The following is a 27,816-nucleotide window of genomic DNA, read 5'->3' on the forward strand; positions in this document are numbered from 1 at the left end:
CCAAAAGGTTTGACAAGCAACATCTCTCGTTCGCTTCACTTTCTGTGTAGATCTAGTTCGTACACCCACTCGCAACTAGAGGACAGATTGGAAAAGGGATGTTCAGTTTAAACACAACTTACAGTATTGAACTATTAACAGTGAAAAACAACATAATATAGTGACCAGGACACTAACCTTCTTTTGCTTTCTTTTCTTTGAAACTTTCTTGCCTCGAACTTCAACATCAGGACGCTGTTGCTCCGACTCGTGTGTGCATGTCTCCACTTCCTCTTGCGCTGCAACGACTATGTTTTCCTGATAAGCACATCCATCACGCACTGACGCTCCATCGACTCCCTGAAACATAGAACTTTCATTAGTATGTATAATAATATCGAAAACACAAAATGTACTTGGGGACCAATACCCACGTACATCTCAATAGCAAAACACAATTGAACGCTTTGTGTAGAACATTCAAACAACAATTATTCACGCATTGTTGATCTAGTTAGATGGAACTGTCAAGATCCATACCTCGGGCTCCTCATAGACTTCCATTGATATTATTGAAGATGATGCTTCAGTGACTCCCTGAAACACAGTAATTGCATTAGTATGGTTTTCTATTTTGATAAAAAGAACAGAAACTTTGTGCAGGCGTGAACGGCTCATCTAAATAGACCTGCACAAATGATCAGTTGTCTAAAATAAATAATGGATATGTAAATATGATTCGATTTGCTCGATCGTTGGAAGTGTCACCACCCAGAGATCTGCATCAACTACTAGGGGTGATGTTCTTGTAGAAGAAGCTCCGTCATCTCCCTGAAACATAGTACTTGCGTTAATAAAGAAGGAAGTATAGCGGATGTAATCACGTCATATGATTTCGCTTGATTGAACTGTCAGTATCCATACCTCGAAATGCATAAGAACATCAAGGGACGATGTAACTGCGGTGCACACTTCTGCAAGCTGTTGCGCCGACCCGTAACTGCACGCTCCCCCTTCTTCTTGGACTAATGCTCCATTGACTCCCTGAAACATAGGACTTTCATTAGTAATGAACACAATATTGAAAAAAGAAGACACATAGGAGGGCGACGACAGAAGGACATATCAATGGCTAAAAACGAAAGAAACATTGTGTGTAACAATCACGCTACAAGAATGCAAGATCTGATGATCTCCATCGATGGAACTGTCCTGAAACGTACCTCGAGCATCTGAGTGACATCAACGGTAGTCGTCAATACGTTGGACTCCTCAGCATCTCCCTGAAAGACAGTACTTGAATTATTTCGGATAACAATAATTATAACTGAAAACAAAGACTAGAGGACGAGTACAAGGGTGTACCATTAGGTAAAATAATTACACGATAAATTAAAACTATTGATTTACATGCCTAAAACAAGTCAGTGGCAGAATAGCCAAGTAAGATTACCCGATAGGCGCTTGAAGTGGCTGATGACTGCAATAACGACACGGATGGAGAATCTTCCGCCTTCATATTGAGTGGATACATAAATGGGGAAATTATTGTTAGCTAATGCTACACACTACCGCAAGGCCGAGAGATAAATACGTAAACTTGACTCACCAGTGGAGGGATGTGGACGAATAGAGTGGGAATAGCGGTTGAGAGCAATTTTCGCCTCGCTCGCGGTGTGTTCTTCTTTATTAGCAATGATGTGGAGTACATGTCAGAGGTAAAGTGCCTGCTGCAGATGCGGTATCGATCACCCCTCTTGTCCGCAAAGACTTCTAGGACTCTACTTTCAAGCTCAGAGGGTGGATATCCGCAATATCGGACCCATTCTCTTATCTGATCTATTGTCTTAGGGAAAACATGCATTATAGTACCTTCAGATTTATTATGGGTCTTCGAAGGGCAACCGCCAATGGAACAGGCAGGCATTGTGGAAAGTTCTGAAAAGTAAAGATCAACAATTCTCTATGAATATCAATGTGTTAAAAAATTAAATGACACATAAAAGGTTCAATGCAAGGTATGTTTTGGTTCTTGGAACTACACACGTTATTCACATGCGGATAAGTATTTGAATAACTTTAAAAAAATAGAAAAATAATTTGACTAAACTCAGAACATGTGACTAGTTCCTTGCATGTACTGTCTTGAACGAAAAGAAATTGGACGCAAAATGAGTATGGTACATGGCCCTACCTTGACGAGCAAACAGTTAGATGCAGGGATCAGAGTAGTTTCTTGTCGTAGAACAGGGAGCAGTTCACAGGTTGCAAACTGACGAGTTTCCTCGAAGTGGTCACGGAAGTTCACAGAGACGAAGAGCAGATAACCAGCACCTTCACGGGTTGACTAGCAAAGTGCAAAGAAGTTCTCATTAGAAATATGAAGTGGGTTATAAAGAATTCGAAACAGGGGTGTGTTTGTGAATGAATGACGTGTATATGTCGTGGCATTATGCGGTTTGCAGGGGGCCGTCCAGCGTGAGGGGGGATGCTTGGCGGGAGACACGGGGTCTGGCGGTAGACATGGGAACAACAACCCATGCTCTATAGACCACTTTGAAGTGTACATGGTCTTTGGCACCTCTTGGCCTTTATCGCTCCCTGACAGCTCCACTTGCCAGCACAAGTACCCCGGTGCGAACTGCCTTTGATAGGGCGGGGGGTGGATTGGGGCGGTGGTCGTGCAGACAAGACACAGGAAGACTCGTGAATGGAGACACACTTATGTGGATTGCAGGGGGCCGTCCAGCGTGAGGGGGGATGCTGGCCGGAGACATGTGGTGTGACAAGACAAGGCACAGGAAGACTATTCAATGGAGACACACTAGATTCATTTAAAAAATCAAAACAACCATTGTTAAAATATATGTTGGGTTTTATTTTAGATCTTAATTTCAATTGAACATAAATAATAAACATTACACATTGTAAAGTTGCGGTTGCAGCACATCCAGGGAAAATCCGCGGTATTGTCCACTGTCGCTGGGGAAATGTCTAATGGCAAGTACCGCACAGGCAGGTATTACTCTCCGAACGCGGTGTCCGAGCCTCCCGTGAAGCCACCAAGTGAAGCAACGATAGGCCACCAGCCTGTACCACCTGTGAAAATGAAAGATGCAAACTGTATTAAAATGACAACTTTCTTATCACTGTCGATTCAGGTAAAAAATGTCATTCTGCTTTGAAAAAAATTCTATCTAGAAAATGCACAACATGGAACCAATTTACATGCATTCGAATGATGAGACGACCATGAAATAGTAGTGGCATCACTGACATCACAACCAGAGTATACTTACTCGTTACTCGGATTACGCGGACGAACAGTGCCGCAAAGTTCGTGCATAAGCACCATCATCATCCTCAACACGGTCCGTGAGAGGCAGGCTTCCCTGAACTCTGGCAGCTCGGTGATGCATTGCGGACTTGGCTCGCCTTCCGAAATGTAGGCCAAGCACCCGGAATTTTCACGGCAGCAGCAGTTCTCCTCCTCAGTTGGCATTAGCTCGCACCGATTGCACGTGCACCAGGTGGAGACGCCGTCCATGCGACATGGTCCAGGCTCTTCATCCGTTGACTGGTCCTCCCAACTGCCGTCCGAATCCCCATCGTTTTCGCGTGCTTGCCTTTCCAGTAGTTCTTCCTCGGTGTACTCGGGCTCGTACATATACGGCATTATTGTAGCCATTGTGTGGTAAAGAAAGTAAAATAATTTATAGCGGTGGTACTGGTATCTGTTCACACGGGCTACAATCAATGAAGGTAGCTGACCAGAGCACAGAAACGAGTCACAGAATACTCAAAAAAACACAGAGAGAGTAATGGAATCGAAAATCTGCTGCTGTGTGTTGTGAAACGGTGTGTTTATACTTATTGAGGAAAGAGGCGTCCTGCCATTTCCATGGCGACACGTCATTAGCTGAGGCGCAGCGATTGTTGACACGAAACGTGCTTTGGCGTTGGGAAATGGGCGGTACGCGTCTGCTGATGTCAGGCTCAGGGGCGGGGGATTTGATTTAGTGCCGCAAAAGCAGGTGAGCCAGGGCGATGGGGGGAAATGATAGGATTATCAGAAAATGGCGGCTGATTTTGAGTGCGTTAATGGACGAAAAGTCGGGTAAGGTCCATAGGAAAGTTTTCTACGATCTACCGAGTTATGCTTAAAAACACATGGCCGAACCGTAGGGACAATAAAAAAAAAGTCCCGGAACTATCCTTTAACCTGGATCACCTTCGACCGAAAGGTCCTCTGGAAACCACCATTCTTCCTAGCCGCAAACCCCTCCCTATAAGAAATAAGACCACCACCAACCGACTTGCCACCACTAACCGGAGTCCTACACCACAGCAAGAACCTGATTTGAAAGGTGCATTAATCAATGCTAGATCTATAGTCGCTCATGCTACAGATATAGCGGACACTATCCTGAACAACGACCTCGACTTCATCGCCATTACTGAATCCTGGCTCCACAAGGCAGCAGGTCCAGCACTAATGCTAGCAGTCCCGGACAACTATACTATCCTTAGAGCTGATAGACTAGATGCATGAGGCGGAGGAATAGCGATCATTGCCAAAACTAATCTTTCCATGAGAGTCACCTCTACACCCAACCTCAAATCCTGCGAGTCTCTCTCCATTAAACTACCCACTGCCAACTCTCAAACATTAAATATCCATCTCCTCTATAGACCCCCAGGCCCTATCAGCACCTTCAATGAAGATATTACCACTGTTATCGCTGAGAAGTTAAAAAACTCCTCACAAACCTTAGTGCTAGGAGACTTCAACCTAGGGTACAACGATATCAATGATCACCAGGCCACCGCCGTAGCCAACATCCTGACAGAACTAGGCTTCTCGCAGAAAGTGAACATGTCCACCCACACCAAAGAGAGAACTCTTGACTCGATTGCCAGTCACAACTGCAACCTCTTCATTACATCGATCGCCCCCCAAATATGGACTGACCACCACCTAATCTCCTTTACTCTCAATACTAAAAGACTCTCTGCTCTAATACCCCCCTTCGCCACACCTACACTAACCAGAAACAAGAAAAATATTACAGCAGACGGAATTTTGCCCCATATCCTACCGAATCTTAACTCTCTACCAGACCATACTGACCCAGGCCTTCTAGTGGAGGAATTCAATAAGGCTATGACCACGGCCCTCGACAGCACTGCTCCACTTAAACTTAGGAACAGCAAACCAAAAAAGCATCTTAACTCTTGGTTTACAACCCACCTAAAAAACCTAAGATTACAGAAAAGAAAATGCGAAACGGTATGGAATCTACATCCAACCATAGAAAATAAAACTAAGCTAAGAAATATCTCAACGCAATACAAAAAGGATATCATCCTGGCCAAACAAGAAACGTATAACAATAGGATTACCCAAGCCAACTTCAGTATGAAGGAGCTCTTCTGTATCTTAAAAGAATTGGAATCCCCCATTACAGTACAGGACGACTCCATAAAAGATAAAACTTGGTGCACAGATATACAGTTGGCACTAACCAACAAAGTAGCCAACCTCCAAACAAAAATTGCTCTAAAGAAAGCCTTATTATCTTCCCAACCCCAAATTCCCCTGATCAAAACACCAATACCTAAACCCAAAGAATTCACTCTATTCAACTTCTCTAAGGTCTCAGTGATCGAGGAAGAGAAAACCATTCTTGGACTCAAACCATCCTATTGCAAAGGTGACCAATGCCCAGCACAACTGATCAAGGACGCTGCTAGAGATCTAGCTCCCTTCATCACCAAACTCATTAATGCCTCCTTCACCACTGGCACTATCCCACGCAACCTAAAGGAATCCTGGGTACTCCCCCTTCTGAAAAAACAAACATTGGACCCCAACATTCCCACAAACTACAGGCCCATCACCACGGTGCCTTTCTTACAAAAAATACTAGATAAGGTAGCATACACCCAAATTCAGAACTTCCTTGAGGTAAACCACCTCCTTGGCGCCCGCCAATCTGGTTTCCGCCCTCAACATGGCATGGAGACTGCCCTTATCGATTTAAAGGCCCAAATAGACTCACTTAGAGACGAGGGTAAATTAGCACTCCTCCTCCTACTAGACCTCTAAGCCGCCTTTGACCTGGTGGACCATAGAGTCCTGTGTAATCACCTGGACTCTGCGGCCCACTTTTCAGGGGAGGCTATAGTCTGGATACAGTCATTCCTCAGTGACAGGACCATGAGGGTGTTCTCCCCCTTAGCGGCAGCAGACCCGATACCTATTACTTGTGGAGTGCCACAGGGATCATGTGTCTCGCCTACACTCTACAATATCTTCACCAAGCCACTCTTTGACGATCTTGACAATCTGGGTATCACCTATACTAACTATGCAGACGATACCCAGATTCTCCTACCTCTTTCCGGGGATTACGGGGAAGATCTGGCTTTGGTGAACCGAGTCTATAGCATCGTTCAGGCATGGATGGCCAACCATGGCCTTTGCCTGAACGATGACAAAACGGAGCTCATCATCTTGGGCACCGCTGCTCGCATTTCTAAACTCAACCCAAATTACTCTGCATTTATCATCGATGGTATCACTATCAAGGTCACCAGATAAGTAAAAACGCTAGGTTTCTACCTCGACTCGACCCTATCCCTCAACAAACAGGTAAACTCATTGGCTTCATCCACGGCCTATACATGTAAATTAATACGCGCCGGGAAACAATTCCTATCAGATGACAGCTGCCTAATCCTAGCTAGAGCCCTTATCTTATCAAAATTAGACTATTGTAATTCCCTCTACATAGGGGCAACTAAACAAACCATGAACAGAATACAAGTGCTCCAAAATAATGCACTTAGAGCGGCACTAAGTATTCCTAGAAGAGTACATATTTCAGAAATAAGACGGAAACACAAATGGCTCTCTACCCAGGAAAAAATCAACCTCAAAGCTGCCTCCCTCATCCACAAATGCTTAAATAACAAAGCCCCTTGTTACCTAACAGAACGTTTTACTAGAAAAATCTCCACTAGAACCAACAAGAACAGCCAGTCCCAATTGCCTGCTAGTGCCCAGATTTAAACTGACCACTATTGGAGGGTCCATCTTCCCAGTCAGGGTAGCTCAACTTTGGAACTCCCTACCTCATGCTCTTAGATCCGACCAAACGTTCAACAAATTCAGAAAGAACACAATAAAATGGCTCACCGAGAATGCTATGTAACCCGCATTTGCCCCACGTATCCTCTGCATGTACTGTACTTATATAGATTTGCTATAATGTAAAACGTCAGCTATATGATGACCTGCTTTCTGCACACTGTATTGCACATGCACTTTACTGCCTTACCTTCACCCTGTGGAGCCAAGAAAACTGTTTTTACCATGCTCTGTATATTTGTCCTCTCTTGTCTTATGCGCCCTGCTACCTCAGGGTCCGGTGCGCACAATAAATAAACAAACAAACCTTAGATGTTGGTAATAGAAATTTTCTAATATCTTTGAGGTTTTTGTCTCTTCTTCCTCTTACTGATTTTTTTTTAATTGACAGTTGAATTAAACAACTTTTCAATTTGTATACAATATAAAACTAATTAAAAATGAATACAAAGTACATAAACATTGTTTAACAGTATTGATATAACATGTTCATATTTAACTGTATAATATATACAAGAAGAAATTAAATTCTGATTGATACTCAAGTAGAACAAAACATCAGCTGGCACAAAATATCGAGGTCAATAACTTTGAAATGTTTAAAATGTTCTCAGGTATACATTTCGTACATTGATCAATTTAGGGCACTCAGTTACCAAATGTCTTAGGGATTCAGATTGACCTGTCACTTTGCAAAATCACATTATATTGGCAGACTGGGAGATTATTTTTCGTTTGGCTACCACCTCATTTGTAGTCTGTAGATTCAATATGAACCATACAAAAGCATGCCTATAAAAAGCTGCTGTAAACTTCACAAAATAGGACTCTGCGGTTCGGAATCTTTTGTGCGGGAAAGGATTATTTTTAAAGTCTTTATATGCAAGACATGCCCGTCGAGTATTGATCCAGTCGTGCAGCCAGATCTTTTGCTTGGCTCGCAATAGGTTGTAAAATAAAAGTTCAATCGTAATGCCTGCTGCACGTAACATGGTAGCGATTTTATTTTTCAAGGTAATTAGGAATGTATGACTTGACGTCTGCACATACTGTGATAAGATGTATAACAATGAGCCTCGTTTGTTTTTCTATATAATGAGCATAGTTTCCACACATAGGCTCCATAAAGGGACAACAACCCTAATTCATACCTAACTACGGCCATTGGTTGACTTGCTGGTAATGAGAGGACCCGCTTCCAAAACCTTCCTTCTATATTGAGCCAGAATGCCTCTGATCTCCAAAACTTGCTCTCTGCACCATAAAGTATTATGGGTACCACCTTTTGTCAATAAAAGGTAAGTATTGGGATGCTGGAGAATTTGCCATATTTGGCATTAATAATGCGCACTTGTGATATGGCTGTTGTAATCTTGGTTTTTATTTGATTAATACATGGAAGATTCAATTTATAACAGTACTCCTGAATAACTTCAATTTTTGTTCTATTCAGCGACCAATAATTCGTACTTCGATCAATCTTAGTTTTTCCACACCAAAGGATCTTAGTTTTATCAAGATTGATCGCTAATTGGTTTTCTTCGATGTAGTCATTTAAAGCGTTTAATAGGTTCTGCAAGCCTTTAGGTGTCTTAGCCAGGAGGACCATATAAGAGTCAGTGAACGGCCTTGGGCCCAATTTAGGAGAATCTGATCTGACCTTACTCATTTTATCTTTCACATCCGCAATAACAAAAATTAAACAGGGCTCAGGCTGAAATACAGCCCTGTTTCGGGCCTCTAAATGTAGGAATTGCAGAATACATATCACTGTCTAAGGTTAGTCGAATTTGAATAGACGCATTGGTGTGAAGAAGTCCTATCAAGGTGATAATCGATAGGGGGCATTTTGCCTTTTGAAGTTTTTGCATTAATAAGCCTTTAGAGACGGAATCAACCGCCGCTCTGAAGTCAATAAACGCCACAAGCACTTGTTGGTTCATTAGTTGGCAGTGAGCTTTAATGGTGCCAATTGACAACAGACGGAGAGCTGTACCCATGCCAGGCATAAAGCCCATTTGGTAGAGGTCCCGGCAATTATGATCAATCACCCAGTTGTTAAAATCCCGCAATAACAAGCAGGCAAATATTTTACCCGGAGCAGCAAGAAGGGTGATCAGCCTATAAATGACTGGCGATTGCTGATCGCCATTCTTAAAAATTGGGATAATGATTGACTGCAGCCAAGAAGATGGTAACACTTTCCTTTGTTAACAAGGATTTTGGCCCATAACTCAGGGTGTTATTTGAACTTAAAGTTATGCAAGCCATCAGGCCCATGCGCTCTAGAAGGGCTCAATCTGTGGATATAATATCCTCTTTAGTAACTGTCATATGTAAGGCTCTTGATATGGAATTAGGAATGGAAGGAAAACTAGACTTAGGTAGTGCATATAAGGCAGTGAAATGTTCTAACCATTGTTGTTCCATCATTGCATTGATTTGTAAAGGTGCCTGCGATAGGCAGTGAGCATGGTTAAGTAGCTGCCAGATTTGTGCAGAATTTTTATTTGCAATTTGAGTTAACATTTGTTCTCCATCTTGTTGAATTATTAAAGCTTGTCAGGCTTTCAGACAATTTTTGTACTGGCTCTTCAATTGTTTAAGAGAAAGAAACCTGGCATCCAGTGATAAATACCAGGTTGCACGCTTTGCAGAAGGCCATCTTTTTAGTGTGCAAATCCGGGTCATAAACATGCTTGTGTTTAAAGATTCTGTTGTTATGGGCTTATGTTCTTTAAAAATTTGCAGGGCGGCCACATAATTGTCTCGCCCATTAGCCATAGCAATATTGATGTCACTTGTTATGTTTTTAATGCAGTCATTAAGTTGCCTTAAAGTTTTAACTGACCACCGAAGGCGATTACAGCCCTCAGAGACTACAATCTGGGTATCACATCTGTTTTCTGCAATACGAGTGTTCTGCACAAGCCATGACCAAGTCAGTGAGAGTACTTCATGATCACTACGAGGCTGCGGCTTGATCATAAAGGTATCTGCTATTGCAAATAAATTATGAATATATATATAAAAAAATCGATAATGGCCTCTTGATGACCTCTTCGCCATGTGCTTTGGGGAATTGGGGGGGGGGGAAACAACATCTCCAGGAAGAGCTCCATTCACCATCATTAATTGTCTAACATTACTGCTTGTCACTTGTTTGAGGGCACGCTCCGTTGGGTTTTTATCCGTGAAAAAATGAAGGTGTAGATCACCGACCAGGATAGTATGGGCTAAGGTTGGATCGGTCGCAACGAGATCTAACATCAAATCCAGATCTTTAAAGAACTCGCTTGATTTAATGCCATCATGGGTCCAGTAAATATTGATAACTGCTACAGTTTTAGTTGGCCACTTAAGTTTGACTCATTGAATATAAAAATTAGGCACAGCCCATGCATGTAAAATGATCCCGGATGATATTTTGACAGCAATTAGCAGACCAGATATAAGTCTACCTTTTGGTAGGGACTTGGCTGGAACCGTTAATACTGTTTGGCCCATCCATACAGGGGACTCAGTTAACCATGTCTCCAGTAGGGCGACTAGGTCATATACATCTACGTCATTAAATGTTGGATTTAGGAGGTGCACAAATCCCCTCATATTCCATCTAGCAAGGGTAAAGGGAGATTTGATTGCTATCTTTTGCTGTTATGCATGGGAAACTTGCCACAAGTGTTGCTGATTTAAAAGAGCTTGTGGTTGGTGGGTCATCTTACGATCTGTCATGGAGCAAGCAATTCTAAGTGAGGGCTAGGTTTGCATAAAGCTCAGGGGCACATTAGAGGTTTTACTTTCAATGACAGTGGCTGTGAGAGTGCCCTGAAACAGAGAGAAGCCCAAGGCAAACAGCTCTGCTCTGGATTGCCATATTGTGCTATGAAGGACACCCGAGCTGACCCATAATCTTACCACTGATGAACCAAAATCTCTAAGGAATTCGACCTGGTTTATATCAGTGGACGTTATGTTCTCCAAACTCGGGATGTCGTTAAATATATTCAAAATGCTTGACCTAAACAGATCATATTGCACATGAGGACTCGGTTTGCATTGTATGAGATAAGGAAAATGTACGGGCAGACCTTTGAGGCGTAGATTAGAGTCACGCAAATACTTAAGAGTCTTTTTTGTACTGTTTCTCAGAAAGGCCCTTGGTTTCAAGACGAAGTGACGCCTTGTTAAAATTATTATCATTCTAAGGAGCTGCCAAAGGGGAGTCTACTCCCTCCGGTTGACACTTGGCCAGGTTATAGGCTCCATGTGATTGTAAATTTAAGGTTTGATTTACTTATTTTCTTTTAGAGGAAGCAAAATATAAAGCAACCGATTTTTTCATTTAACTTCATCTATGTTCAAGAGTTAGGAAGTTGTCGCCTTGTATGTCGGGCAGTGCTTGCAGCGGGGACCCAATTACAGCCGAAGAAGATTGTATTCCAGATGATATTTGCGACTCTTTCTTCATGCACACTAGCAGCTATAATTAAATCGTCTAAAGGCTTGTATTTGAGTTTGGATGTCAAAAATCTGAATTTATTATCTTTATTGTTCTGATTCATTTTTGCATTTTCTTGACAACAGCAGAAGATGCAGACTCGACCTGTTTGGTAAATTGATGGATCGTATAAAATGTTTGGTGCTGGAATACATCTGCAAAGCATTTGTTTTTGCATTCTTTGTTTTCTTCAATGCCTGTAAGGGTTTCAGGTTTTTTCTTCCATTCGGTTTAAAAATATTAAACACCAGCTTATCCGAGGTGGAGGCGGCTAATACGACAGCCGAGCTTCCTACTATTTGCGTTGATTCAACCTGAGGCTATATACTAATAGTATCTTTCACGTGTGTATCACTCTTAGAGTGATCACCCCTTGGTACTGTTTTACCCCAGCTTCTGTGGCGGCAGTCATTCCAGATGCTAATGTCGAATTAGTATTTTCTGAATTCAACAAGAGCGGAGGGAAAGTTATACTTGGTATTGTAACACAAGATGACTTATTCTTGGCATTAGTTTCTCGTTGGAGTAACTCAGTAATCAATGTAGTTTGATAATTGACTTTAGAGTCTAAAGCTTCAAACAATTGTGTTAGGGTAATAAGGGTTGTATTCATTGCAGTTAATGTAATGTCGATAGGTGAAATGACTTGCAGATTGTTTCAAATTTGGTAACATTGCATTTACAAGTTTTGTTCGTTTTTTTGGTGTTGGTTTAGTAAAAGATAGAGATAAAACTGCTGAGTTTTGTACAGAGTGTGCAATCATTATGGGTGATTGTGAGAGAGTGAGTCTACAAGACGGCGGTGGGGAGGCGAGCAAGAGATTGTCTATGTTTCTTGAGGCTGAGATAGGAACACTTAAGCCATTTTGTATTTGAAGTGTATCAGCATGATCCTGTCTCTGCCTGTCCAAACGCGGCGTCTCCTCCAGAGCTAGACCATCAGCAACTGACATCAGAGCTTGATTATGTGTTACATCAATGTCCATAGTAGGATCTTGCCTATCACTACCGGACACAATATATCGCTTATATAGGGATGTCACCGCTGACACCCTTAAAGGAGGATTATCCTGCAGTGTTCGTGTATAACCTGCTACTACCAAGGAATCGGAAGAGGGGGACAGGTGGTTAATGTCACAAGTTAGCTTAAAAGTTGTACTTGCGCCATGTCAGTTGCCATGTTGGCATGCTCAATCTGGGACACCGCCCTTGGAGGTCTTAGTTCCGTATGACAGAAATCACGAATATCCCATCTTCGGAGGCAGTGAGCCGTCTGTGGGTAGTTTGTGGGTTGCGCTCGCAAGAAGCATAGTTCTAACTGGCGTTCGTTTAAGTCGAATCGCCGGTTTGGTTCCCTCTTTTTGTGGTGCCATCGCTGACTTAAGAGTATACACGCCACTAGACATATTAAAACTAAACGTTTATCTAACGTAAATACAAAAAGTCAAAATAAGGAGCAAGAAGTAATTGACAGGAGATGGATTGCCTGCCGGCTGCCGATGTAGGAAGTATCAACGGAAGTATCAACTAGCTGGGTATAGGGAATCTGCTTCACAGCCAAGCAGCACTTCCTCAGCAATGTATTGGCATATAGTCTATTGCAATAGTAAAGCTCCTGAAGATGGGACAAATGCAGAGGTGTAATCAGACCGCAATCAAACAATGGTACCAGTCCACACGAGTAGCGTTCCTGTAATCTAAGCAGCACTTCCCAAATTTGTTCTTTAATCCCTCATCAGGTGGCAAGGCAGGATTCACCTGATAAAGCTTCACTATCTTTCTTAAAACTTTACCAGTACGTTGGTTTGGATTTAGAAATGATCTTTACATTTTTCAACTTTCTTCAGTTGCTCGTCATCAATCGCACAATGGGAACCCCTCAACTTCCTCTCCCCATTCTCAACAGGGAGAAAAGAGTCCGTGATGGGTGAATAGTATTCCGCTGCTCAATCAATGTAATTCAAGTAGCAATATTTTGGTTGGATTTATGCCCTGGTTTCTGATTATAGGACCGTCGCAGATTATGGTTATTCAGTGGTAGAAGCAGATTCTATTTATGCGAGTTGGTGACTCATGATTTCTGTTAATTGGGCAGCACGTTTCCAAACCTTGTAGCTTATATTATCGTATAATCTCATGATAGATTGGACCAAATTAAGGGCCAAAATAGAAGTCAAGCTCAATGTGGTTAGTGGAAACTCAAAATTAACATCATGATGCATAGCCAACAGATTATTCCTTTCATCACAATTCCTCTTCTGCTTCAGTCTCAGAGTTGGTCTAGTTTTGTTAGATGGCATGGTGAGGCACTGAAATTAGATGCTGTACCCCCCCCCCCCCCCCCCAAGACTGCCATTTCGTCTTTCAGACTGCAGCATGCTTTCAAAAAGCGTTTGTAAGAAAAATTGATTAGAATGATTAAAATCAGACAACCTTTTACCTGAGGTATTATCCCGAGCTACACCTTGATCACACATGAGACACGCATTATCCCCTGAAACCACTTGGCTGATAGTATATCATGTTGGGGGGGCTGGAAGTCATTTTCACTTGCAACCTCTTGCCATTTCTTTTGTCCAAATATCTTGTATTAGTGAAGTTAACAGAACTAATGCCTTTATTGCTCCTCCAATTGTCACACCTTTAGCCTCCTTTCATTGCAGTCTAAACGAAAAATTGTATTGGATGCCAATACAATAACCAGGCACGACGTCTCAAATGCTGTAGCACTAAAAAATAAATAAAATTAAGATTTATTTTAAAAAGGCGAATGGCCACTCGTCGTACTTGTAGGCCGATCAGAGACATCTTAAAATATTCAATTCCCAAAAGCTCCCGAAAAGGGAGGCCAGTCACAGAATCCTGTAAACTAATCGTGCATTGGTTCTCGGCCCAAATGAGACTCCGCTCAATTCTTCCAGACGACATACAATGTCACACTTTTAAGGCTACAAGGACCCACCGTCCCCGATATTCTGTTCACTAAATGTGGTCGCCGGGGTTGCACAGCTCTCCATGGCAATGGTCTGATCACTTAGTCCTTCACAGACCACAGTTCGGAAGGAAAATGCAGCACCCTCGGACTCGCGAGACCACACAGAACTTAGCAACATCTCTTTGAACATTCTCTCGACACCTCCTGGATAGGATCTTGTAATTCGTTCAGAACATACTTAGTTGTTGTTCCCTCTTTAGGAATAGGTTCCTTATACTCTGGGCTAAATTTGTATGCATCCGAGTTCTGTAACCCAGGATTTCTTCATTTGAGTATGCCTTGTTCCCATGCAACATTTCCCCTCTTCTGGGGTTTCTCACTCAGATTGTCCCTCCTCTTATCTTGTTCAAAGAATATTTTGATTTCCCATTCATAATTACTGCACTTAATCTCTGGCTTTCTCCACTCTTCACATCTTAAGTCATGGGGCACTTTCCCCTCTGACCATGGCATTCGTGCCCAGTCTCCAATTACTTTTATTTCTGGTTTGTTATTTTCCTCATCGTGTTTTCAAACCTCCAGTTAAGACAGTTTTATATTCAGTATCTAGTTTGTCTCAATGGGATGAGTTCTGCTCTTCATAAGTGTTTCCCGGCAGCCTCCCGCTTCTCCTGTTCTCCCCATTACCTCTTACTGTGCAGGGCAAAGTTGTAGGGCTTGGCACTCACTCAGATCCTGTCCTTAGGATTTTGTGCTTTTGGTGTCCCTGGCTTCCCGTTATTGGCCCCCTCTCTCGTTGCTGCCATGTACAGCAAACTGCCCATTGCGATGGTTTAGGTACGGTTTGCCAGACGGTGTGCCCACCGCGATGATGATGATGTGGCCACACAACCACCAGACCAAGGATTCTCTTCTCCTGTGTCACAACTGCTTCTCTGTTCTCGCAGGGCCTCCGGCGTTTTGGACTGGCGTCCTCTGCTTGCTTGAAAGCCGCACTCTGCAAGCTGTAATGTCAGGGGGCTTGCCCTGCTTCCCATCCTTTCTCTCTGCCTCACCTCACCAAAGCACACTGCTGTGAGGGGGGTGTCCCCCTGCTTGCAATCCTCTCTCAACCCTACTCGTCCCAGTTAAATATTCGTCCCTCCTTAAAGAGACAGGTTCCTAACCTTTTCCAACATAGTTCCAGCATTGTCTTCAGCCAAACACACCCAGATGTCAGTACTTTTCATAGTAGGTATTCCCCATATACGCTGCTATGGTGGAGGGTTTACAGAGTTCCTCACAGGAACGTGGGTCCTTGTCCTCTAAAGGGGGAGTCTCCCTCAGTAAGGTCCCACTTGCCCACACCCACTGGGAGGGTCTTGCGGAGCGGGCTCACCTCCATAGCCTCAAAGGGGGAGGCTCCCCGTTGGGGAGAAGGGACGAATACACTTGTTTCGTCACAAGAGCCATAGCAAGCATATAGCAAACTGTACAGCATGTGGCGACATGTTACATTGAACGCCACTAATACTGCTGTCAGAGCCACATGACCATTCTTATGGCTCCAGGTTTTGTCGCACACTACAAGGATCTCATTGACACAATCCAACATCTGTTTGGATTGGATAATGCTCTGTTCTTTCAAGGGGTCACTTCTGGGAAGCTAAAAAAAAATGAGACGTTGAAATGCTCTGTGACCATGCTCCACGCTAACTACTTCTGACCAGAAACAATCGGGAATCATACCAGAATAAAGAATGTAAACATTTAAAAGCCCAGAATACTGAATTTCAAGAACCCCATTTTTAAGGGGGTGTTTAAGTAAATAGAAAAGGTAGAGGCGAATCAGAGTCTGGGGGAGGAAAGAGTCCCTCCCCGCCCCCATCTATATTTATCAGTATTTAAGGATTCTACATTATTTTCTCGCAATAATCACAGATCCAAATAATCAAGTCTTCTGCATTTGCATTTAGCCCCGCTAAATCAATGTCACCAGCCGAGAGGTTTATAATGAATTTCCAACCAGCTCATTATTCTACAAACTTCAAGGATTTGGTAAACTCATCAATATTCTCTGCTGCGCCGATGGAGAGCGAGGTGGTGCTGACTGAACCCAAAGCAGGCCCATTGAAAGCCGACATCAGCCCCCCCCTCCTCCCCCCCGGCCCCCAGGAGGCCAAGCCAACGCACCCCCTCATTTGCAGCGGTTAGTGCAGAAAGTAATTGAGATACTCTGCCAATGATTCTGTTAATTATTTTTAGCCGTTTTTTTTTTTAAGGGTGTCATTATCATGGTGAGCATTTAATTATAGCCCGAGGAACATTACCACTGAATATTAGCTACACAGGGAATTCCTCCCCACATGGTATTGTGGGTTCCGCTTTACAGCACAGTGGAACGTTCGAGGAGCCTTAGCATTGGAAGTGTTTAATCTCTCACTAGGGGCTCCATAGCCAATTCGATGACTCAACACACACTGTTCTCGCAGTAACAAGGCAGTGTGTAACAATGGAATGGCATGCCTCCAGTGAGAGAAGGGAGGCAAGAAAGGAGAGGAAACGGCAAGTGAATGGCATGAAATGGGAGAAAAAGAAAACCGGAGCAAAGGAGAGAGAAAGCAGTGAAGGGCAGAAGAGAAGGGGGACATAAGGACACGTGGGAAATGGAAGAGGCAGGCACAGTTGGGCTGCAATAGAATGGGCAGGATAAGCAGGAAAGACGAAGGGGGTGTGCGGCCCAGAGGAGAGAGAACAAACACAGTTACAAAGGGATAGAAGAGAATTGGGAGAATTAAAAGAATACAGGGAAAGAGGTAGAACCTGCAATAAAGGGCCAAATAAGGATAGGAAGGAGACAAGAAAGAAGGAGTGGAAAATAAGAAAGGCGAGTATGTCAAGAAAACACAAGGGGCATGGTAAAATGCACAAACTTCAACTCTTTAAGAGAGTAAGACCGAAGAAGGGCGGGCGAGGTGCATGCAGGAGCTTAGGGACTGGGGCAATCAATCTAAAACGAGGACATGGAAAGGAAGGGGACAAAAGAGCTGAATCACGGGAGAGAAAATACGGAGGTGGTGACACATGGGCAAATGGAAGTGGCATATGCCGGGGACCAGGAAAGGTAAACCACAACAAGGGGTAGATACAGGAAAAGGGGGCAATTGGGCTGAGCTAAAGGAGAGCAAAGCAGTGCAGGTTGAAAGAGAAAGACGAGAACACAGGCACAGAGTACACGGAGGCAGCAAGGGAACTCGCCCGTACTCCTTTAACAACGGTGGCAGGAGTGTCCTTTCGCCCCCGTTGTGAATCTAAGCTAAACTTTTCTATAGCTACTACAAAAACAAAAAGGCCTTGCTTGAGTGCTGGGCGGCAGGGCCACTGCTCCTCTCCTGTGTGCGTGTTGGGTGAAGTGTTAAAATGAATCTTGCTAAATTAGCAAGTGGGAAGGCAGTCAGGCGCCAAAATGACTAATGGTCGTCAATGGACGACCTGGGCCTTGATTGGGAAAATAGGCCAATGCTGTTGGGCTGGCTTGTGAACAGCATTGTCCATTTTGTTCCCGAATAGGCCACCTAGTTGCCAAGTGATGTCCAATGTCAATTTAGAAGTGAGAAGCACACTGAAGGCCTGCACAACTCCCAGGCCTTTCTTGTGAAACCCACGCCTGAAAATGACATGTGCAGCTGCAGCTCCTTGTGAACAACAGCCTAGTGTGTTTATTTTTTCCAGAGACCCTGCTGTCAGATCCCTTAGATACGTTTGTGGGAAACGTTGGGTATTGCAAAATGGTAATTCTGAAGTTTATTTTTAGTTTAACATTTTCAATTGGAAGCTGGATTCAAATGAGAGCACACTTTTGTTTGTGCTGCTTTTATGATGATTCAATTTTAGGTTTTACGTCGGTTTTTATTCGTTCTTTAGTTTCTCCTTTTCGACATTTCCTTTTTCTCTTTAAATGTTCTTGCTTTGCCATACTACATTTAACTTTCTTCCCATTCTTTCTTTCCTTCCCCTTTCATTGTGATTAGCTTCTGTTCTGTCCATCTCATCTGTCAACTCTCCCTTTTTCTTAGCCTCTTTATTTGCTTCTCACTCTCCCATGATTTTGCGGCAGTCTCACTCTTCCTCTCTTTCTAAAACAGTCAGCCCACCCGCTGCTCCCATTCCTCAACTCTCTAAGGAGCGTTCCTGGTTCCCACTCTCAAGTACCCACATCTTCATCTGCAAAGGTAGCACACTGATATATAGATTATTGATATACTGCACAATGGAAAAATATATGGGTACAATTGAGTGCCCTCCAGGTCCCTTCCCCTTGCGGTATGCACCCCCCTCCCCCAATATCCTCCGCAGCTAGGGGCTGCAGCGCACCCTACATATAGCGAAACCCTCCCTTGCATCATAAATTGGGGAAACTCACATTTCAGGACAGAAGACTCACCTGTCCTCAATTCGCATGAGGACCAACTTCAGAGAGCACAACACCCCTGCAAGATGCCGTCCCATGCAAGACACAGTCCCCTGTCCTCTATCATAATGCTGTCATGCTATCAAGGATAGCAAGTCCTGTGCACGTTGGACGACAGTTTTGCGACCTGGTCCCAACTTTGTGATATTTCTCCTCCTCAAAGGAAGAGTTTAATTCTAGAACAGCCAGGATTTGTAGCAGCATTTGCCATCGGTAAGATGAGGGTATGCCTGTGGCAGGCTGCAATGATCTGCGCCTTAAGTACAAGTCAAAGGGACCAGTCACCATTAAGACCGCTCAGTATGTTAATATAAGTTAGCACCAGTTGCAGACATCAATATTAACCCAGAAATAATTTCCAATATAGCTTGGCATTTAGTTCAGAACTCTGTGTGCAAACAGAGTGGTCTGCTGCCTATGACAATGGGAGAAAGAAATGAGACGACAGAGTATGAGTGAAAGATGTATCGGAAGAGGATGAGAAAGGAAAAAGGAAGGGAGGTAAAGAGATCGAGAGGAAGGGAGGGCAAGAGATGAAATGTGAAGGTTAGATGAGGGTGGGAGGGCAGGTTGGGTGGGTGGGTGAAGAGAAAGAGCAGGTAAGTGGGCTTGGGAAGAGATGAGCAAGGGAGAAAGAATGAGGGGGGAATGGGGAATGACATGTAAAGAAAGAAGGTTGAATGAGAAGGGAGAGAAACTGAGGGACATTGAGGAGAGGGAGATGTGAAGGATGAAAAGGGAATCGGAGGGGATAAAGATCTACAGCATGAAAAATGAACATTGTACGCCGCAGGCCCCTGAAGTGGGGCCAGAGAGGTGAATTCCTTTTAATCACGCCTCGAGAATAAAAGGCGGGCACCATTTATTCAACATATATGAATTGAGCTATAATAACTGTACAGACCGAGAGCAAAAGAGAAACAAGACTAGTTTGCCAACATCAGTCTACCAATCTTCCCTTTCCATCTGCTGGCTGCTTTCTATTCCATCCACTCCCCTTCACCTTTGACCACCCCAGTCTCATTACATTCACTCCTTAGCACCCTTTCAGTTTGCCACCACTCCTAACGAGTAAAGGAACCACCCTGTCGTCTTTTTGGCCTGGCTGCGGAGAATCAGGGCTGGCGCCTCCTCTCCGCTTCGAGGTTTGAACAATGTGTCCTCCTCAGCTTCAGTGCATTCCAAAAGCCTATTTAGTCCACGGGAGTGGGGGGCCCTACTGTAATGAAAGACTTTCCCCTTCTCTCCCAGAGTACTACAGCATGAAATGGGACAGTTTGTTAAAGAATAACATTTTAAAGCACATTATATTTTTGCAGCGCATTTTTAATTTAATTGAGCGTGCAAGGTAATGCAAGTATGCAGGAGAGAGACAGGGTGCAACAGCAATAACCTGGGCATTTGTCCATTAGCTATGCCGTTTGTATCCAACATTACTCATTTTGTCAGCCCCTTTCGTTTCCCCTCCAGTAAGGTGCTGCATGAGACATTTCCTTTGGTTTGGCATAACAAGGCCGCAGATTTATTTTTACATATACATAACCACTGCAAACAGGTATTAAAAATTAGTTCCAAAAGGTGTGGCGACTGCTCCTCGTCCTGCTTCCCCCTTTACCTCCATATTGATTGCAGGCACAACTCCCCCAAGGCCTTCGAGTCTGAGAAACTGCCTGCCCCTGCAGGTCTTTGCGGACTGGGGGAGCGCCTTTTGTTGGGGGGAAGTTGAGCCCCAATTGCTACCGCCAGACACCCCCGCCGTTTAGGCTCCCAGGAGGCGCTGTCTAGAATGGGCGAAGCCCCTTCCGGTTTAGCAATGGCTCATTCAGAGTCTTTGTCTTATCATAGGTTGCCACAACCCGCCACGCCAAAGGTGGGTTACCGCCCACCGTGGCTCCCTCCTTTCCTAGCTTATAACTCCAGTAATTTTGTGCAGATATTCCAGAAAAACAAATCCATTCCCTGCTCCGACAAATGCACTCCGTCCTTCGAAGTAGTACTCCTTGTTTTTCAGATTGATCAAACCATGTCTGATATGCTGAAAGCCTCTCCCTTTGCAAAACTTAGCCATGGCCCAATTCAACTTCCTCCTTGAATTCTCCACGGCTGCCTGACTCTCAGCGCCCCTCCATTCGTGGCTCGAGATGCTTTCCGACCACACGATTTCCGTGTCCCCCATTTCCGCCGATAGCTCCTGTAATGAAGACATCATTTCCCTGAGCAAGATCCCCCTCCCCAGACCAGCCAAATCGTTGCCGCCGAGGTGCACCACCAACACATCAGGCCTCCGATGCTCCCTCAGGAGACTGCGTATGTGCCCCTGTAGCTGTGCCCATTTCATACCCGGCACTCTGTGCCACAGCACCCGGTATTCCCCGGCGGTCAACACCTCCTGCTTGGCTGTCCAGCTTGCCCTGGCCCTTGACACAAACGAATGGCCCACCACCCAGGCAGACCGCCGCCTTCCCTTCTTCGATGCTACTGCGAGGAGATAGGAGGGAGGAACCGTTAGTCTTACATTTTTTCAGGCCTGACATACCGTCTAAAACAACCGGACCTCCAACCCCCAATCTGTTTGATTGCCTCTGCTCCCAGGCCCATCCCTGCCGCAGACGTAGCTGCCCCTATCCTGAAGGAATGCGTCCCATAAACCCCAATTGAGAACCCCGCCTCCACCAGTGTCCTGTCCAACACCTTTTTAAACTGAAACAGGCTTAACGCTGACCCGTCGTTATGTACCAGAAAAGGGGCCTCGTCCCCGGTGTGAATCTTCCGACTCAAATACTTGCTTACGCATCCTACTGGACAAACCGGACTGTCCTGGGTACTCCCTAACGGAATCTTTCTGCCTTTCCCTGTCTGATCGGTCTTGGATCTCCTCAGAAATATGTATAACCGCTCCCCTTGCACCCCTATGTCACAGCTTCTAAGGAAACTCAAGCCTTTACCCTTCTTGTTGGCTGGCACCAACTCGCTTACCCTTAAAGCCCCAAAAAATGCCAGTGAGAAGGCTGCTGCGAACAATGCTTTTTCATACTCGTCCCTGCACACCACCCCCAAGCTCCTGATCAATTTGTGCAACTTCCCCACATCTATGGGCCGCCTCTCGTCCGGTTTCACTGTCACCCGTTTGGCCCAACCCCTCATTGCCATAACAATGTAATGCTCTTTAGTGGGGTCGGGCCTGCCCCCCAATTTATAGAAATGCGCAATCGCTGCCAGGTGGTAAGCCACCCAAGCCCTGGACCTTCCTTGGTGCCAAGACCATCCCACAAAGGTACGCACAGGCCTTTCCTTCTCGCTCTCGGGCAGGATGTTGTTTTGAAAGGCCACGAATCGTTCCCAGCACACTTTGTATCTTCGCATAGTGCCTGGTGCGAGAGCCGTGTCGATCAGTGAGCTCAGATCTCCCCAACCAATCCCCACCACTGTGTCTGGAAGGGGGTCATCCTTGCGCTCGCCTCTGGGTGATTTTCCCGGAACTTTCCCCACTGTAAACGAGAAAGAGAGTCAGCGGCCACATTCTTAACCCCGGGTATATGTCGTACCCTGACCTCTGCATACAGCTGTAGCAAGCACTTTGTAAGCTCCCTGAGTAGCCCCAACGCCCTACCATTCTTGCTTGTTCCTTGGTTGATAATCTGCACTATCGCTAGGTTGTCCGACCAAACCAGCACCTTTTTGTCTTGCATTTGTTCTGGCCAGAGCTTGAATGCCACCACTATCGGGAACAACTCCAGAACCGTAATGTCCCTGGAGATCCCCTCGGCCCGCCATTCAGCCGGCCACGCCTGCCCGCACCACCACTTGCCCAGGATGGCACCAAAACCTAAAGCCCCTGATGAGTCGGTAACCAGCTTCGGGCCATTTCCTTTCCCCAGGGTTTCCTTCCACGCCAACACCCCGTTAAAACGGTCCAAAAAGGTATTCCACATTTCCAGATCCTTCTTAACCTCCTTTCCCAGGCGCACATGCTGGCCCGCATGCTTTAAGCCCACTGTTTTCAACTCTATGCTTCTAGCGAACGCTTTACCTGCCGGGATCACTTTGCCCGCAAAATTCAGGCTGCCCGCTAGGGACTGAAGCTCATTCAAATTGGCTTTCTCCTTGCCCAACAACCCTGCAATTACCTCCTTCAACTTCTGTACTTTGTCTCCCGGAAGCCTGCACACCCCTGCCACAGAGTCAATTTCAATCCCCAAAAATACCAGTGACGTGACCGGACCCATAGTTTTATCCTTAGCCAGTGGAACCCCAAACTCTTCCATCAACTCCTGGAATACCGCCATAAGATCCTTGCAATCCTGCGTCCCTTTTCTCCCAATAAACATGAAATCATCGAGGTAATGGAGCATCCCCCTGACCTTGCTTCTTTGCCTTACTGAAAATTCAAGGAACCCGCTGAACCTCTCAAAATACGCACATGCAATTGCACACCCCATCGGTAAACATTTGTCGTAGAAGTACTCCTGTAACACCTTGAACCCCAGCAAACGATGGCTGTCCTTGTGAATTGGCAGCAAGCAGAAAGCCGACTCTATGTCGGCCTTCCCCATGAGGGCCCCCACCCCCACAGATTTTACCAACTCCACCGCATCTTCAAATGCTGCGTAATGAACCCTGCATTCTTCTCCAGAAATGCCATCATTAACTGACTCCCCCTCAGGAAAAGATAGATGCTGAATCAGTCTGTACTGCCCCCTCTCCTTTTTAGGTACCAGGCCCAACGGGGACACTACCAGGTTTTCCAGTGGAGGTGTGCGGAAGGGGCCAGCCACCCTCCCCAACTGCACCTCTTTCCCCACTTTCTGTGTCAAGACCTCAGGCATTGCTAACACGGATTTCAAATTACACGCCTCCCTTGGTCCTATTTGCCCGTGGAAAGGAATCCTAAAACCCCACCTGAAACCCTCCCATAACAATTTTGCATCACCCTAGTCACAATATGCATTCAGAAAAGGAATCATGGCCTGTAAACGTATTGGCGTTGGCAGCTGTGTTTTAATCATGCTTGTTTTTATCCTTGCTTTTTGCGCTGCCCCTTGCCTTACCCTCTCGGCTGGTGGGGCTGTGCCTCCCTGCGCTCGCGGCCTTTGAGTGCTTGAACCTGCATGCATTTCCATAGGAGCACCTCCCTTCTGCAAACAACCAACATTCTGGCAACTCCCCTTGGTAGTTGGAGCGGTTGTTCCAAGAGGAGTTCCCACGAAAGGACCCCCTCCCCTTTGAGTAGGACCCCCTGCCCTTGCCCTGGGCTGATCTTTCGCTTGTAACACTCATCTACTGGCCTGGCTGGGACCATTTTTGTGTCTATGCGCCCCCCCAAATCCACTTCATCCCAGGTCATTGCTGGCCATACCTGCATTTTGAGTCTAAAACCCTTATCATAATTGCTCCATGAATCTCCCCCATGCTTCAAGTACTGCTCATGAATATACTGCTCGTACACCATCAATGCCACGCCATCTTGTGGGAATTTCTCTAACATAATAGTGGCATAAACCCTGAACGCCCTCAACCAGGTATGGATATTGAGCTCTATTTTAGGCCTCTCCCTCTCCTTATTCTCCTTTTCCCTCTCAGTGGGCTCACTGAAACCCTGTCCCGAGGGGACCATCCCCAACAACTCCATAATATCCATGAACTCCTTCCTCCATACCCGCTCTTTGTATGCCAGCGGGATGTGCCATGCCAATGCGTTAATCGCCACTCTGGCTGGTGCAAACCCCGGCATGGGCCTCCCGTATATTGTGTTATTGCTGGCCAGCTCTTGCCCATGTACCTCTGGGGGAGCCTGTGCACCCCACCAAGGTGTTCCCTCTATTTGTGACGTATAGGCGGTGTTTTCCCCTTGCGTCGCCATCTGCCCTGGGTTCACCCCCACTACTGGCTGATTTACGCTTACCACGGGCTGACTCCCCCCAGGCCCCGCTGCTCCATGACCCCACTTCCCCCTTGCGCCCCTTTACCCACTAGGCTCAAGGCATTATTACTAAAAGGTAACTGACCATTTACACCAGTCCCCCCAAGCTTCCATACATTCCCTGAACATACCTTTCACCATCTCCAAGGTGGTTGGAACCTCAGCTGCTACCGCCGGTGTGGCTACAGGTGTGCCGCGAGGACCTCCCATTGGCTTTGGAGCCTCAGCAGGAACAGGTGCCGGTGTGGCTTCAACCTCCTGCGCCCTCCCCCTTCCCTTGGGGTTGGCTTTCCGCTTCTGCGCCGCCGCCGCTTGCTGCTGGCTGTCCCTCGCTTTCTTGGTCATCATTCTTTTCCTTTTACCGACCGGCTCAACCTCTTCCTCGAGCTCCTCGATGTCCAGCTCCTCCCCCTCCTATGAGTGCACTTCCACCCATGCCTCTTCGATGGGTGTTGGTGGAAACAAGAGCGGTGACTCGGACCTCTGGTTGCACCCTGCAACCTTAGCTCCCACCTGTGCTGCCATCAACTGCATCCAGCTGGTGCCATATTTGTCCCCAGCCCTCCTTGCCATCATCAAAAATGCCTCCAGTTCATCCTTCTGCTGGTCCTCCTGGCTTTTCCCTTGCATCTGCATGATTCTCCTTAGCCAATGTCCTCTCAAATTAATGTCTTACGTGCTCTCTTAACTTCAAATAGAGCCAATGCAGTTAAAAGGAAATACTTTAAAATTGTGTCCTTTCTTTGCTATCTAGCCCCCTGGCGGTCACGCCGTTAAATTCAGTCACGAACAATACTGTTTTTTCACACTTCCAAACGTGCCCCTCCTCGCAGGCTTCTGCCTTAGAACTGTACCTTATTTGCCCTTTGAGCTGGCTGGGACGTGCGCACCACAGCCGCCTCTTCGCTCCTATCCTCCGCAGCTGGCCGCATCTTCCGGATACTCCTGCGGCGCTCAGCTGTTGCTCCGTTGCACCGTGCGTCTCTCCCTTGCTGCTCCCGACCCGGGGTAGAGACCGCCTCTCTCCTCCGGCTTTCCTTGTCGTGGGGCACCGCCGCGAGCGTGCAGATCCCGGCTGCCTCAACGATCAGCTGACTGGTGTCTCCTCCGTGGAAAACCTTGCCTTCGCCCTCGGTGGCCGCGAGCGTGCAGATCCCGGCTGCCTCGACGATCAGCTGACCGGCGTCTCCTCCTTCCCGAACTTCCTTCTCGGTCGCCGGCGCCTCCGGATGCAGACCGCTCCTCTCGGTAGGCAATCCTTTCTCATGCGACGAAGTCCAACCGAAGTCACAACGAAGAGAACGAAGTCCAAGAAAAGCAAAACGAAGTCCTCCACTTTTGGCGGGCGCCCGTCTGCTGGAAGAGCTGCAAGTGCTCCTGCGCCGGGCGCCCGCCGCTTTTATGTCCCAAGCCCCGCCTCCTTCCTTTGTTGCCCTTCGCGGGCTTTCCCGGGCTCTTGGCGCCCTTTCCTCTGGCTCCTTTGCCGCCCTCTCCCCTGCCCCTGGGGGGGAGGGGCGAGAGAGCATAAAGGAGGAAGGCCCCTGCCCCGGTTATCGGGGTGCCTCCTCCATTCGCTGCGCTCCCCCTTCGTCACCTTCATTCGAAACGTAACCAATATTCTTAGGGTGACATACACATTTGCAAAGATCTGTAACTTTGTATGGTGAATATGAAGGGTCACTATTATATACGGAGAAATACTAGTCTAATAAACCATAAATGAGGCTTTTTTTTTAATAGCACGCACTGAAAATTGAAACTCTTTTAGGGCCAGGTAAGGCGCAATGAGATGGAATGATTTGCCCAGGATAACACATACTTGGTCAAGTCTCTGGAGGATAGCTCAGGGGCAATGTGATTGCCTTGGAAGCAAGGCGATACAGAGCAACACAGGGTTTGCGCTTAGAAACCTCTGGGTATTAAGCACGTTACAAATGACCTATGATATCGTATGTGGTGAAGCCAGTATCTAAGAGTAGTCTGAAATGTAGGTACTTGCCCAAGTTTCTTATTTTATTTACCAGCTTTTCTAATACGCCCAGCTTAAGTTGGTGCAAATATTTGTTGTTTGGTTTTGAAAACTGAAAATACTTTATTTTATACAGATGACTTTAAAATTTCACAAGATGACAAACCAACCTGACGATGACTACAGCATTGTAGAAACTTGAGGAAAGTGCATGGGGATCATTTTGTTTTGCATCCTAAATCCATGGACGGGTCCACCAATTGTGGGAGCCATCTAAAATGGATTCCTTTGAAATCTGCCTGCTTTAACAAGGTGTAAAGGGCCGGCAGATTCCATTGGTTGTCCACCAGGATTAAAATACATGCGTGTGGAAAATGAAGCAGATTTGGCAGTGGTACCTGGACAAGCAAGCAAACGTGTCGAGTCTGCTCTGATTTCCAAGTTTGCCTGCAAATCGTACAAAATCAATTGGGTGTAAGAAAATGGCGGGAAATTATTTTATTGCCAGTTTTTACAGGCCACATGCTTTGGAAACTGAGCCCCTTATGAGTATCTTTGTTTTCACCATTGTGAACGCTACGAGTTCCAGCATGCAAATTAACAAAATACTACAAAAAAATCTTCTACAGACACAAAGTGGGCAAGGCATGACAAGGGCATTGGATTCAAACAGCTTGTAGTTTTGTTCTGTAACCCCATCGATTCTAGTCACCCAACAATCCCACTTACATCGCTCGTATAATTATAAGGAAACAAGTGCCAGAGCAATGGCCCCTGACAGTTGCCTATGCGTTAGAAATGCTCCGATGTTGAGATATGTTTAAAAGAGAAAACTTCGCTGGATGGCCATGTGCAGCCCTGAGGGAGAGAGGTAGAGCAGAGGCCTCTGATCCCTTTTCAGACCGTGAA

The 27,816-nt window shown here is 45.7% G+C and overlaps 1 protein-coding gene across 2 annotated transcripts in view; it reads right to left on the bottom strand.

Annotated features, from left to right (window-relative positions):
• RAD51C (RAD51 paralog C) overlaps nt 1-27,816 on the bottom strand; it is a 609,255-nt gene that overhangs the window by 121,742 nt on the left and 459,697 nt on the right. The gene's annotated exons all lie outside the window — the stretch shown is intronic.

Source organism: Ambystoma mexicanum, chromosome 9 (genome assembly GCF_040938575.1).
Source record: "Ambystoma mexicanum isolate Mex_15411 chromosome 9, UKY_AmexF1_1, whole genome shotgun sequence".
Taxonomy (NCBI): Eukaryota; Metazoa; Chordata; class Amphibia; order Caudata; family Ambystomatidae; genus Ambystoma; species Ambystoma mexicanum.